The 15504-nt window shown below is 46.0% G+C and overlaps 1 protein-coding gene across 2 annotated transcripts in view; it reads right to left on the minus strand.

Annotated features, from left to right (window-relative positions):
• Positions 1-15504, minus strand: part of PRICKLE1 (prickle planar cell polarity protein 1) — a 70275-nt gene that overhangs the window by 11218 nt on the left and 43553 nt on the right. The window contains exon 1 of one of the 2 annotated variants that reach the window (XM_068402390.1): positions 3964-4024. The exons of the other annotated variant lie outside the window; for it this stretch is intronic. The gene's annotated coding sequence lies outside the window, so the exon portion shown is untranslated. Of the gene's footprint in view, positions 1-3963; positions 4025-15504 lie in introns of those variants that run through there. 2 annotated transcript variants of the gene reach the window in all.

Here is a 15504-nt window from a genome sequence, read left to right on the forward strand (position 1 = left end):
GTGTTCAATACATCTATACATTCCCACACCCAATAAAGAGAAATGGGATTACTTAACTCTTCCACTGGGCTAGCGCTCAAAAAAACTAACTTGTTAACTTTACTCCAAAAACTTCTGGTTCGAAAACATATGCACTATTTTTGATGCACTGCTAAGATGCCAACGCACTTCTATTACGCTGCATAGCTGCACTGTAATAAAAAGATTCATTTAATAGTTGATGGGGCAAGCAAACCTGCCAACCTTCCCTTTGAGAACAGGCTATTTCTACAAAGCTTGTCAGCTGTCAGGTAAATTTCTGAACTCTTACTCTAGCTGAACAACTCAAGATTAGCAAAACAGCTTTCGAGCTTCACATCACCATACTACAATCTCTATAAAGGAAGGTGAGTAAAACCAAACTCAATCCTAAAAGCTCAATCCTATATATTTAAAACAGAAAGACATCCTGGTACGTACTAGATCCCCTGAATTAACTCCCTTCAGAAACAAATGATAAGTGATACAAAACTGTTTCGCCTCTCCATGTACTAGTGGAAATGAAGTCAAGCATCAGGTATGTTTTTATTATTGCTTGTATAAAACTGCGGAATGAGGAAGGAGGGACAGAGGAATATTGTGATGCAGTTAAGAAATCACTCTAGCAAAAAAAAGGCAACAGTGCTCGCTGTTGCAGACGGATGGGGATGCTCAGGTTGGCAGCTTGTGTCCTGCATCATCTATACCCAAATAATTCTTAAGTATAAAATCACCATGAGTATCACCGAGAAGCCCAAGTCCTTGCAAGGTGATCTGGGCCGGAGATGAACTGTTTTATAATTTCCCTTCAGAAAGACATAGATACCTGTTTTACAATCATGTGCCACTTGCTGACACCTAAGCTGGTATTTCCAATTTTTACAGCATTGCATCATGAGAACTCATGTTGGTCAGACTGTCATTTTTCAAGAACTGACTCCTGCCCAATAACCCAGCAATAAAATGTGTCACTAGGTGAAACATCTTTGCCAACATTTCATTAAGCAGCTCAACCTCAACCGCACCACAGGAAGCGGATCTGAAATGTAATTTAGGCAAAGAGAGAGGTTCAGCTCTGCCAGTCCCCAGGCACAGGAGCGGGGTGGACCCTGGCCCACTCACACGACACCCAATGCACAGGTAACTGAGTAATTGCTTCATATTGATTGTTCAAAAACCTCTCTCTGTAAGATTAAACTTCACTGACTTACTTTCTTCTCTTGAAAGACAAGGAAACAAACCAAAATCTGAATCCATGAAGACTTCCTAACTTTTCTGAGGATTTTTGAACACTAAGGCTACATGCTACTTCTACGTAGCAAAAAGCAGCGCTGGGTAATATCAGGATTTCAAGTATAGCAAAGGTACATAAGCGCAAGAGCGTTGCCTAATTCCAAAGACAAGACAAGGCACTGGTATGAGGGAGACCACGCTGCCACCTCTGGCCCACTCATTTCAGACAGCACGCGCTCCAGCTCCAACAAGAGAAAACCACAGGCCCATTTTCCCGGTGATACAGGGCAGGTTGAAAGTATGGCTGGTAGAGAATAAAGGAAAAATACACCTTACCTCCAACTGCAAAATGCAACCTTACAGTCAGGGTGCTCCTCCCTAGATAAGGCGATTGAAAATGTTTAAAGCGAGGTTCATAGATCTCAAAGAACCGAGATTACTCAAAGGACAGTGTTCACTTTAAAAGAAAAACACTACCACAGGGCTAATACTAAACCAGCTATAAAGTGACTGACGGTACACCATAGATCAATACGGCCATGTCACAAATACTGTGGCATTGCTGAGAGTGAGGCTTCTAAACCAGCCCAGCTTAACAGCAGGCTATCTGCAGAACTGTTCTAGCAATTGCTTGTTTAGGAGTTCTCCTTCCTCTGCTGCTCAAGTGTAATTTGGTTTGCGTTTTAAAACGACAGGGTTCTTCCTCCCTTCCCCCCAACACTGCTCATCCTTTAAAGTGATCTGTTTAAAATGATTACATCCTAAGGAGGATTCAAATGAATATAAACAACAGCTGAAAAAATAAATGCTTTCTGAGGGATGCGTAGAAAGGTGGTATTTCTGCTCGTTCCATGACATCTACAAAACACAGCAAGGATGTTTTGTTTTGCTTTCTTGAAGTTTGTGGAACATTTTGAGGTTTTGGCTCCGTCCAAATCCTACTTCTCAAAAAAAACTCCATAGCCTAGAAGGAGGTATTTCACTGGCAGCTTGACAACTGTGAATAACATAATCAAATTAAACAGCTAAATTTCATTTAAAAAGAAAAGCAATTAATATGTTTTTTTTTCTATTGATGTATTAAAATGACCATATTATGACAAATAGTATGTAATTTGTGAAGACAAACTACACTCCTAATTACAAGCCCATGGGTACATAAAATGTTAGGATATCAAGCAGAGCAAAGCTATTGCTGAACCCCATACGTAGGTTATCCCCGTGCTAGGATTTCCAGCTCAGTGATTATGTTCACCTCTGACCAGATAGAAGAGGCCATGATTTGTGAGCACAGTCAGACAAACATCTCCTTGCCCATCCCCTGCTGTTTTACTCTGTCCTGCAGGGCAAATTGTTTAACAACTTTTTTGTTAGAAGGCTTGTTAACAAGGCTATAGGGGATACAAGATGCATATCACATGCATCCATTCACAATGAAGGCTCAACGTGTTAAGATTAGCATGGCCAGCCCATTCACCTGCTTATTTAATCTCTGGTTCCTGATAACTACATTAGAAGAGGAAGGGTGTAATACAGCAACAATAAACCACCATAAAATAACCATTACGTATTACATGAATGATCAGAAAGTCCCATTCCCTAGGTACAGTCCAAGTAATGTATTTACAGCCAGCTCTACAGGTCTGTACTTGGGAAGTCTGGATCCAGAGTTGATGAGCAAAATTTGTATCAGCACTAGCATACAGCGACTTCTTCAGCTGTTGGGTCCTTTGAGTAACTCTGCTGTTCTATGTAGAGGAAGGAATGAAGCTTGTATACTTGTTCATTCAACCGACCTTTAGATGGACCTAGAAGTAAGAACTTTTTCCCCTTTTGTTAGCCCGCGTACAAGGACCGACAGAAGAGTTAACTGCTTTCCTCCTCTAGCATCCTAGCGCAAAGATCCCTTTTCCAACTGTAAGTCGGACGATCCTTCTCAGTATATGTTCTTTTGACGAGCTGTACTGCAAAGCCAGTACCTGCATTAACAAAAGGAGGAAGCACCGTGACAAAGCATCTCCCCAGGCCAACACATCCGATTGGGACGTATTGTGCTTGGCGCTGTGTAGCGCTGATGGAAACACAAGCACGTGCTGCATTGAGGCAAATCCCAGACCTCTAGCCGAGGAAGCGGTATTCTCACGGATGCTTCCTCCCTCTCTCCTTCAGAGAGTGCACAGATTTAGAAAGAAATAAATCTTGCCTTTTACAGTCTCCCATTGATTTTTTAAATTCTATTTTAAACAGCAGCCAGACTTTACTCCAATGTACACATATACTCAGGTTTCACCCCGTCACCTGTTGGCTCCCGAACAACACCCTTCTTTGTTAGGGCTCACAGCCCTCATTTGAGACAAGTTTCCAGAGAAAACACTTCAAGAAAGTGTTCAATAAGTCACAAGACCGGAGTTGTAAAAACAGAATCCCGCGCATAGCCCGGCTGATTCTGACAGGCACGCCGAGCCGTGCGCGCTCATCCCAGAGGAGCCGGAGACGATGCCTCCTCCAGCAGGCAGAGCTCCCTGAGGGACAGCTGTTTTTTTTCCCGTCCTACCCGAGTTTCAAGGACGTTACGGTGGGTCAGAGGCGCCCCCAGCCCCCCGGGACCCCCCGCTCCGGGCTCCCGCCCGCTGCGCGAAGACCCCGGCACCCACCCAGCCTCTCCGGGGGACGAGCCGCGAGGGAAAGCGGACACAAAAACCCGCAAATTACCTCTTTAGAGCACCGAAACAGCGGCAAGGCTTCTGGCGGAGCCGGGGGACGAGAAGCAGGAGAGGCGATGCCCGCTGCAGAGCGGACCCCACGCCCCCTCGCTGCACTCCCCGTTTTAAACCGAGCCCCTTTCCCCGCTGCCCCCGGGGCTGCACAGAGCGACAGACCCGGCGAGGCGCCCGCAGCTCCCCGGCTCCGGCGGGACGGGCGCGGGCAGCACCCCCGGCGCGCCGCTCCGCTCCGAGGGCAGCTCCGGAGGAGCGGCCAGCGCCAGGCACAGCCCCGCCGAGGAAAGGGAGGGGCGGCGGGGGTGGGGGGGCTGCTCCTGCCCTGCCCCAGCCGGGCAGCGCCGCCGCTTCCCCTCCTCGTCCCGCCTGCTGGGAGGGCTACCTGCGCCGCCCCCCGCGGACCCCCACCCGCCTCCCTGCAAGCCAGGGAGGGGGCAGCCTCCCCAGCGCTCCTCCCCAAACGCACCCCGGACCGGCACCGGCAGCGCCTCCCGGGGGGCTCCCTCCGACCCCCGGCATCCCCCGCCGGGGGCAGGAGCGCGGCCCCAGCGCCGGGCGCCCCTCACCGCTCCTCCATCAGCCGGCGAGAGGAATTTCTCCCAGCAGCGACCTTCCCTTCGAAGTGCTGCCCACGGCGGGGGAGGGAGGGAGGGGGGAGCCGCTCCTGCTCCCGACCCCCGGCGAGAAGGGTCGCTGGCCTCGCCGCTTGCCTGCGCGGGGGACCAGGCGTTCGCAGAAGCAATAAACGTCTGCGCTCAGGACACGACGGACAATGTGGTTCAGCGACAACGCTTTTGTTCGTGTTTACGCCCGAAATAGATTTCGCACCCCACCCTCCGCCCCGGGCTGACCCTGCCCGGCCCGGCCAGCGCCGTCCTGCCGCCCGCGCATCGAAGCGCACGGAGACATTAAGGACTCGGATACGGACGGGAAAACATTTGTTTTAGATCGCTGTGTATAAAAGAATAATAAAAATAAAAATAAATAAAAATAAAAATAAGCTGAGGGCCACAGGGAGCAGATGTCCATCACTGCCTCCCTTGGCACATCTCAAATGAGAAAGAGGCGTCCGAGCCCCAGCTTATGCACAGAAAACAACACCCGAGCTACTGGGGCAATGCCCCTGGACAAAGAACTGCCCCCCCTCACTTCTACTCCCCCGCTGCCCCCCAGGGCGGACATGAAGAGCCCCGAGAGGCGGGTGCCTTGGCTTCAAAGGCGGGCGGGCAGCTTCCCCTCCGGCACCGCCGATGTAACCGTGAACACCGCGGTCAAATTTCCTCTTTCCTCTTCCCTCCCCCTCTCCGTCTCCCTGGGGAAGTCATTACCTAAGGGAATTCATTCGCGCTGCATCTCGGGGTCAAAGCGGCAAACCCCCCCCGCGCCTCGCTGCGAAGGGCAGCAGGCGGCAGCCCCCCACCCCCGGGAACCCGCGGCCGGGGGCGCCTTATCTGCCCGGGCCCGCCGTGCGGGGCGGCGACGGGGCACTTCGCAGACACTTATCGCTTCCCCCAGGAACCGAATTTGCATGAATTTAAATTCATTCTTCTAAATTTGAATGACTTTGCCCTCAGGGTGCGACGGGGAGCCCGCCCTGACGGGTAAAGGTGCGGCAGCTGCCGCGGGCAGAGGCGCTCAGAGAAGCATCCCTGTCCCCATCCCCGCCGCCGCGCCGGGCACAGGCGGGTTTCAAGGCGGGCCGGGCAGAGCCCTCATCCCCACCCCCGTGCGCTGAGGGACCATCGCCAGCCGCAGCCCGACAGAAAGGCAGGCTGGTGGGTCAGGACCAGTACTGGGCTATCCGATCTCACATCGCAAAGCCTGTCCTGGGTTAACGACGTTACAAACAGCCCGTCGGCTACAGCACATCCCCACCACTGACCGACTGTGCCATGAGATGTGCCCAGAGACCTTACAATTACATTTGTAACCGTAGGTGGATGAACAAGGCACAGATCCAGGCCCATGAAATGAAAGCCGCAGTCTGTGGCTCCTGCAGTGGAAAAAAACCTGCTGAAACTCCAGCAAATTAACGAGCTCCAATCCTTCCACACCCCATTTCACTTCCATAAGCAGTTTCACTGGTTGTACTACCTCCATTCTTAAACTGCTAAGTTGCTCTGAGGTCAAAGTTGGCCTATCACTTGGATGAACTAGAGATTTTGTCAGAGCTTTTGTCAGTGCTGGCTTTACAAGACCCAGACTGTTTCTATTCTGTTTGTTGGACTGAGCAGACCCCATCTGGTGGCCAGCTGAACATCTGCCAACTCCATTCATCATTAATCAAACATGGAAATGTCAGGAATAATGTTTATTCTTTCCCACTACATGACTGAATTAAATACCAACAATTTGCATATATTGTCTACTCCTTTTCCAGGGGTGCCTGACCTTTTCTTAGTAGCTCCCCACAGCGAGGGCTCATCGCGTCTGCACAGCACATTGCAAAAAGGAGAATCTCATTTGGGGACTTCTGCAACACAACCAACACAATGGCTGCAGATAAGTTTGCAAAGTTTCCTGACCTAGAACCTACCCAAGCCAAAGAAGAGACGTTCACTTACTTTACTGGGCAGCCAAACTGTCCCCGATCTTGCTAACACTTTCCCTGACACCGAAGGGTTTGAGGGCATACAGAAATAGTTGGCCGCACTGCTCTTTTTTCCCGGACTTTTCTGGCTCGAGCACAGAAACTACTATATTGTTCTGGGCAATGCACTTAAAGATTATCAGGCCAAAAACAACCATTGCAATCTTCTAGCCTGAACCCATGTGGTTGTAAGATTTTCCTAAAATTACGGTCTGCACGAACAAAACATTTGATTTTCATTTAAAAGTACCAGCAATGAAAAACCCGCTACAACTCCTTTTAAATCCACTACAGCCCTTGTTAAATTGTTTCAAGTAGTGAATTATTTGAAACTATTTTTTTTTTAAATCTCAGATTGCTGTGTTTCAGTGCTCAAACACTGGATCCTGGATCGTATCACACCCTTGAATGTTAGGCTAAAGAACCAGCTATCATAACTCCCTTCAGGCATCTGCAAATTGTGAAAGTCATTCCTTAACTATCTCTTTTAATTCCGGCTGCTTCCACGAAATTGAATGTGCTGCTATATTTTTTTTTATTTTTACACAACAAATACGACAGCACGCATACTTGCTATCTGAAGCATAAATTACACTACAGAAGTTGCCCCCCCCCCCCCCCCCAAAAAAAAAAAAAAACCAACTATAAAAAGACATGCACAAACCGACTTGCCCTTTAAGGTATGTTCCACATTCTTGACTGTGGCTGGATAGAGCTGATCCTTCAAACAACTGGATGGTTCAAGGGACCTGTAATGGATATGTCACCTTTTGCCCTAAGGTATTAGCACAAATTTAGTCTAGGTAACAACTTACTTTTACTACTGACCAGGCCTGGGCTGTTCTCTGGCCTGTAAGAAATTCGCTAAGCATATCAGTGTGGCTTCCCAGTTCCACAATTATCCACATCAGGGAGCATCCCCTGAGATAACACTGTAATTGCTACCTTTCTTGGCAGTCACAGAAGAGAGACCAAGAGGCAGAGAACGAATTAACCTCTTGTGCTTCAGAGGCGGCTTCTCCGGGTAGGGCAGTGGCGTAACAACCACCTCTCAAGCCCGATTAGTTCTGTGGATAAACAGAGGAGGTCACCCTCTACATCATCACCCTTTAATGATCACCACCTCCACTCCAAGAGTTTTAATTAAGCATCATCCCACTTGTTCATTTAAAATAAAAAGTCATGAGTCAGCTATGAAAGGTGAAAGCATGCAGTAAGCTGAATAGAAGTTAGAACACACAAAAAAAAAATCTGTGAGTAATAATTCTTTCAGAAAAGTCAATGAGAAAACTATGCAAAATAAATCAGGTTTCATGTTTTGAAACAAAACAAACCAAGAAGGATTTTGCATGTTTCTGACAGCACAGGAGGAGTCCACCGAGGAGGAATTACAACGGTTCCCCAAGGGGTTACACACAAACCAAAGCCCATGCCTGACACAGGCAGGTATGCCCTTCAGGAATTCTAGGGATGGCAGCTCGGCCATGTATGGTCCTGCCTACAGGCTACAGCGCAGGGAGTTCTAGGATGGGTTTACAGCACCAAGGTCCTTTCCAGCTTCAGTGGCCCCAGGTCTATGCCCCAAGGCAGTGAACAGGCCAGAGTAAGGGATGTGGTTCCACTACAGTCTGAGCTGACCTAGGGGAAAAACCCAACCCAGTGAAAAAATGCTGGTTTAGTTCCCTGGACCTGCCAGTGTTAGCACAAGGGAAAACCAGGACCAGCTCCTGTGAGGTCGGACTGTTGTGGAGCTGCAGGCTCTGCTGTCAAGCCTCACTCCCTCTGTCTTCCAGGAAAACTGGGAGTCGTGGGCCTTGCAAACACAAGGGCAAAAGGGTCTTGCTCAGCCAGTGCATAAATGGCCTGACCTCCAAGACCACTGTACATGACGCTCAAGTACAAGTGAAATTTAACTATGGTCACCTTGGTGTGTTCAGAAACCCCTGTGGACATCCACCTGCACCTCTAGGTACTTGAACGTCTTGTCAAACCTGGCCCAAGGCTTCCCCTCACAGGTTGAAAACATGAGTGTGGAAGTACGCCTTCGTAGGTGGGATCAGTTTGCACAATTTTACCACGGTATATGATCACTAGGAGACACCTGACACACTGGATGCCCTTGAAGCAAAGCTGAAGCCCTGAAGGACCCTAATGGGCCACCAGAGCAAGGCCACCCCTCTTTGTGCCACTCTGTGCCTACAGCCGTAGGTGAAACCTCCTTGTGCTCTCCCTGTTCAACACCGCTTCCTCCTGCCCACCCAAACAGGGGAGTTTGGTACCAACAGCGGATCACCACGTGCTGCTGGGAGTACAAGCTACAAGAGGCAGACGGGTGCTGTTACTGGTGTATCAGGGCCTCTCGACTGGGTCGCGGACTGGTGTCTTCCTGCATTTTCTTTTTTGAGGCTGCAAAGAAAGGGCACAGAGGCAGCACCTTGTGAGTCCTGATGGCTCCAGAGTCTGAATCTTTGCTAGTTTTTAAATAACATTTAAAAATGCAAAGGAAACCAGCCATGTAGGAGACAGGCAGGTAAAAGATAAGAGATTATATGCAACAGAGAGGAGGAGATATGGGGATTAAGGGAACTGTGCATATGAAATGCAACAAGTGAAAAAATAAGGAAAAGACAGTAATGCCCCAATGACTTTGGAATGTAAGTGAAAACATCCAATGGAAATATTAATAACAGATAATAAATCAGGAGACAATTAAATGGCAGTAGACAAATAAATAAATGCTCATTTGTATTGTCACCCGCCAAACAATGGCACAGGGAGCCTCTGAGGCATCCAGCAACCAGACATCAAGGAGGGAAACAGCGCCTGAAGAGCTTGCTACGGAGAGCTGCACCAGCTACTGATGGCCTGGGGACTGGCCAGCATCAGCTACTGCACGTTGGGAATGCAGAGAGGTTTATTTTATTTCCTTTTCTTAATGCTCTCAGAGTTGAAGACCAACACACCTTTTAAAACCACAATCCTACTTTGCTTCAGCTGCAAAGAATTAAAGTTTCATTAAAATGCCCTTCCTTGTTGGATCGGGCTAGGACTTGCTCCTGAACCGACAGGTCTGTTGCCGTATCTGGAAACTCTTAACCCTACAGGCTTTTCTGAAGACAGTAATCTTGATTTTATCACAATTGTCTCTGTGCAGCCCAGAGTCACACAGGGCAGGGGTAACCACCCGGGTGCCCACAATACCACCGCAACCACCGGCTGACGGGTGCGAGCGGGGCCCTCCTACCCACATTGACACCCTTGGTTAATTAGCGCCCCGTCTCCCAGCCTGCACAAGGCACAACAAAGCACGCTGCAACTACTACGCAAGGCTTTGCCGGTAGCGGAGGCTGACGCAGGATGGAATCGCTGCCTGGGCTTTTAATAACACCCCAGCACAAACACCATTATGCAACGGGGAAGGTGTTGCAGAGCAGGTGCTAATGCACTGTTTGCTTATTGAGGGACTTTTCAGGCAAGTATTGTGCCAAAACCTCTGTGGATGATGAATTATGTCACTCTTATCTGTGTCAAGCTCCATTCTCAGGCCTTGCCTCAGAAGAACTCCTTACAATTTATCTAAATTGGTCTGGAAATTGATTTAGGTTAAAAAAAGGAAATGGTGCAAACTTTGTGTGGCTCTTCCACTATGACCAACACACACACACACATGAAGGGACACTCACCCTAGGACTGGGGCAGCCATGTAAAGAAACAAATATTTAAACTAATATTTAAAGAAATATTTGAACTACTATTTAAAAACAGATTTCAAACCCTTTGTGAGTACAGTTTTGTTGCATGAGTAATGCTCTGGTTACACTCAGTTTGCCCTGTTGCTGGTGATGCTTTTCAACAGCCTGAACTTAAGAAGAAAACAGGTGACTGAGTTTAAGTGAAGGCAAAGTTTGACATGGAGGATTACTACTACTGCTGCGGCATTATATCCAGAGAAAACAAAACTCAGTTTTAAGCCAAAGATGAGATTTGCAAAGTTTGTGGTAATGCCCTCTTGCTTAAAATCAGCAGTGGGAGGGAATCTAGCAGTCACTGAAACAGGTAACCAGTAGGGTGCTATGTTGCCATTTTCAACAAGCCATACCCACAGCACCCTACAGATACAGGGAAGAGAACAATGTTTAGATTAACTATTAGTTTATTTTACCAAATTAATCTCACAGGCCATCCTCAAGGCAGATAGAGATGCAAGGAGGACATAAAAAATGTCAGGTGGATAATGAGATGCATTACAACTGTATTAGCTTTCTTTAGTACAGCAGTTGCAAGAGAGAGAGAGAGACTACCAGATTGATGAGCTGTCAAGACTGAAGGCCACGAAACTCTACCAAAAAAAGATAAGTGTTTCAGTCTTTTGCATAGAAAGATCAACAGCTAAATAATTATCCCAGCCAGGTAAGCCTGGGAACAACCCTCTCACTTCTTGCTCAGCAAACAAAAAGCTGTCTCAAAGCTGGGCAGACTTCTACCCCAACAGAGGTTCATTGCGCTTCCATATCTGTCCAGTTCAGGCCCTCTGCCACTACTGTTACTGTAGCTTTCTTGATTTTTATAAGGTTTCTTTTTCTTCATGCTTAAGACAGCTTGTCATGGGCTAGGCAGCATCCAAATGACACTCTGACTCCAGACACTAAGGCATAGTTTTACAATGAGTTTCCATGCTTTAAGTTGTTGCTGCCTTAAAACAGAAATGATACTCCTTCCCCTTCTTGTTCTCCCTCATCCTGGGAAAAAAAAAAAAGAAGAAAGAGAGGTAGGAATAAGAGAAAGTCCTCCATCTAACTGAAGTTCCTTCTATGAGAGCCATGAAGGTTTCCCCCTCACTCCCATGTCTTTCTTGAATGCTTTACAAATCTTCATAAACTGGCATCTTGCTAAAAAATATTCCCACTGTCTTGCTTCCCAATGGAAGCACTGTAATGTAACCCATTACCCCAAAATGGCCACCAAACCAGCCCCATTTACATGCCTGGCCAAGTAAAAATCAATGCTAAGGGGGTTTTGCCCTTAGTACAAACTTCACCTTACTTACATTAATCTAACTGCGTATGACCAAACAAGATGCGGGGTAAACATGCAGGGTTTACGCTTGTTGTCCCTTTTCCTAGGAGGGTTATGATTCAGCACGTTTTCTGGGAGACCCAAACAGGCTTTCCACTTAGCAGAGTGAGGAATGCTGATTTGGGAGGTTACATCCTTTCTTTTTTTTCCTTTTGCTTCTTTCTTTTTTTTTTTCTTCTGAGTGTGATGAGTTTTTCTTTGCTGGTTTAGCTCCCATAACTGGTTCACTGCAGGATGAGTTGAGGGCAGTTATTAGCATTAGGGAGTGGACAGGAGGAAAGCCTAGAGGGATGGTCCCACTCCTGGTCAGTAGCTAGCCATTATAACTACACCGATACATCAAAACCACATCAAAAGGCAACCAGGGAAGATGGCTTCACCAGCACTTCTCTTGGTTGCTTGCCTGGTGCCCTTGGGATTATGGATTGAGGTATGAATTGAGGAGAAAGATTAGTCAAGAAGTGCTAGATCAGTAAAAAACCCAGATCTGGTAGAGTCACAGTTCAAAGGCATTTGAAAGAGTCAAATTTCTCCTCCAAGTATTCCCTTCACCACAGAGCTAGATGCTTAGGATCAGGTGGTTGGAGACCTAGAAGCGCTCCTTTCCTTCTCTTCATCTCCACTGCACTTGAAGGCCAAGTGGATAGGCAGTGTCTGTTCAAGATGCGAGTTATGCCTGGTTTTCAGTAGGATAATAGTGAGGATCTCAGTTAAACAAATATTCAAATAGAAACCAAGTTACTTATGTTCCTTGCTAGCAGGCATTGTCCTTTCCACACCAACTGGCAAGATATTTAATTGTAACTACAACAAGGAAAAATCAGTTTAAGTCCCCTAAATATCAAGCTTCGCCTCATCACCAACATGACATTACTATAGACAAGTCTGGAGCCTCCAATACATATGCATTTCCTTAACTGTATTTATAGAAAAGTTCGCAGACTCTTTAAGAATATATACACATATTTTCAGAGTAAAAGATTTTCGATTATTCAGAGTAATGGAAACCCATATGTATGAAGCACACAGTACAAATGAAGACTGTTGAACACTCAACTGGTACCCTTGACATGAGTGACCTTTGTACAAGCATCAATTTATCCGTAAGTCCTTACAGTACTGTCAGCTGCTGAAACAGCAACTGCTTGACAATACCTGACACCTGATATTCAGCTGGCAGGCTCCGAGCTCTAAGCTACACCCACCTGGGCTTGCCAGCACGTCCCAGCGCTTCTCACCAGATTGCTCAGGAGGATGGATTCCTTCAGATACGTAGCCTTGAAGTAATAATGCCTAGTTTTGAAAGGGTACCAGAACTTAATGGAAGTGAACAAGTGCTAATGCAATCTATGGCCATAGACAATGCATGCTTCTAGAACAGCCAATACCTTCCCCCCTATTTTTAAGAATATATTTACATTTCGCCACTATGAAGCGAAGCATTTCACTGTTGCTATGAGTTCCAACGTCAGAGTTTGAGGGAATCTGCTCAAGTGTCAGGCTACTTTCACAAAAATATTTCAAGATTAATTTCTGCAATTCTGCAGTTTCTAAGGAAAAAGTTCAATCATTTTCAGGATGAGACAGCAGAAAAACATGCAACTTTTCCACTACATAATGCTTCGGTATCTTTTAAACAGGTTTTGAAAGCAAATATTTGAGATAGCAATGTGAACTCAAGGCAAAACCCTAAATTTCAACAAATTAGGTTTTGTCAAGCAAAACCTGTGAATATCAGAGCTGCTTGATATGACTTCAGATATGTCTGACAGGTGATTTGTCAAGACATGGTGTTTTTACAGGTCTGAGAAATGGCAATCGTCACACAGAGTCTATAAAAAGTTCTGAGAATATTCATGTATGTTTAGTGTTAGTTTAAGTTTTCGACAATTTAGTACCTTTAAACTTGCATATTTTCCTGACATGCGTCCTTGTCTACAATTATTGCTGAGACAAGATTAACTCTCAGACAATTAGTAAGCAGAGGAAAGATGAGAATAAATGTTTCACAACCACCATATACACGTGACTCTCCAGCTTGATGTAATCTTTGGATTTTTGTGTTACACACATGTCCCTCCCTCCTCAGTCATCATCTACTTTCTCTTCAGTGGTAGTCCTTCATAATTCTTCTTCCCTGATATGCAGAAGTAATGAGTCAGTGATAATTCAGTGACAATTACATTGTTTTTCTAAATGCAATCTATTGACAGCTGGCTTAGATTTTACTTCCAACATCATAACAAGAACTCCAGTCTTCTGAAGGTAGTCTGAACCTCGCACAGGGCAAGTTTTAAATCAAGAAACACTTTTTCCAACGAAGAGCACACACCTCCAGACTGGTGGAAGCTCCATTCACAGAAAGAGGACCTTAACATATTACTAATGGGCACATTAAAGAAAAGACAAAAAAAGATATAAGGTTTAAAAGGAAAATCTAGTTAAATTAGCTACAGTTTCATTAAGAAGACTTCAGTTACAGAATGGAGAATCCTGACCTTGTTTTGAGCATTGCCTCTGCTTTCTCAACCAACTTGGTGCCATTATGCAGTTGGATTAGAAAGTCCTTCCTCAATCAATTCCTGGCATGCTGATCAGATAATATCTAAAATTTTGCAAGACTTAGTTACCACGCAAAGGTCCAGAGAGGTGTGTGCTCAGTGGGAGCGAAACCAGCTCTCACAGAATTTTATGTAGCTAGTTTGCACCACATTAAACTACAGAAAATAACAAACACCCATACCAACCCGGACTGGCTCTGTGTCAGGACCACAGAGCCTTCAAGTATCACTCAGCTTCCTCTTGTAAATGAGATTAAGGCTGGACTTACTTCTTCACTACACATCACACTGGGAAGATTACTGGTAGAGAAATATTCATAGCCAAAACCAGCCTGTAATGTAGGATCAGAAGCACACACTTGGCACTGTCTGAAGTCCCCAAGTAGATGACGACTTGTTAAAACTGCAGCTAGATCAACTCCTGCTTTGTACCATTAGACTATGCCACCATAAATGATTGATTCTTCAAGAAATTAATGATAAAGTGGTGTCAGCTGTGCCACCAGGATGACACACCTGCAAGAGGGGCAGCAGACTTCATCAACAAGGAACTGGAAGAATGCTTGGGGGAAAGGGAAGAGGGTGGCTGGTACTCTACAGCCTAGATGCTAAAATAAGACCTTTGTACCCAATTACAATCTTACTACTCAGCTGCCACAACTGCAATGGACAGGTTGCTTCCTCTTGATTTCTCTGATCTACAGAAGACAGTGGAGCTAATGTAAAAAGGTCAAAAAAACAGAATCAATACACTGATCCTCCCAGCAGTGGATTTTCAATAGAGAACTGTTACCGCACAGTGAAAATGACTGAGGTAAGTTTAGGAGATGCAATTATCTGTAGTTTTTCCCTATTAAGCCTTGCAACTTTCTCAATGAGAATTTAAGAGCATACATACTTCAGCTTCTGTGTGAAGTTAATAACTTCACAAGAGACAAGCCATGGAACAAGCCATTCACATTTTGTACTATCAACAACTAAATGCTGGAGAGCAAGTGTTTTGATCCAGCTATTACCTCTAATTACACCTATGTCTATGAATAAATGAAAACTAGTTTGCATTTTTCCCCTGATCATTAGCCTCATTTACATAAGTGTTGTGAGGCCAGTTCTTTAGCCATTAGTGTGAATTAAGTGATATCCTGCTGGGCACAGGACTGTTCAGACATGCTGACTGCGGAGCAGCTGCTTTCCTCTTTCGGTATTGAATGTTGATTAGCATCATAGCACATGACACACTGCAGCGCATATCGTGTGTCACACTACAGCATACAACACTTAATGAGAACCCAAAGCAAATCCTGTC

Source organism: Nyctibius grandis, chromosome 5 (assembly GCF_013368605.1).
Source record: "Nyctibius grandis isolate bNycGra1 chromosome 5, bNycGra1.pri, whole genome shotgun sequence".
NCBI lineage: Eukaryota > Metazoa > Chordata > Aves > Nyctibiiformes > Nyctibiidae > Nyctibius > Nyctibius grandis.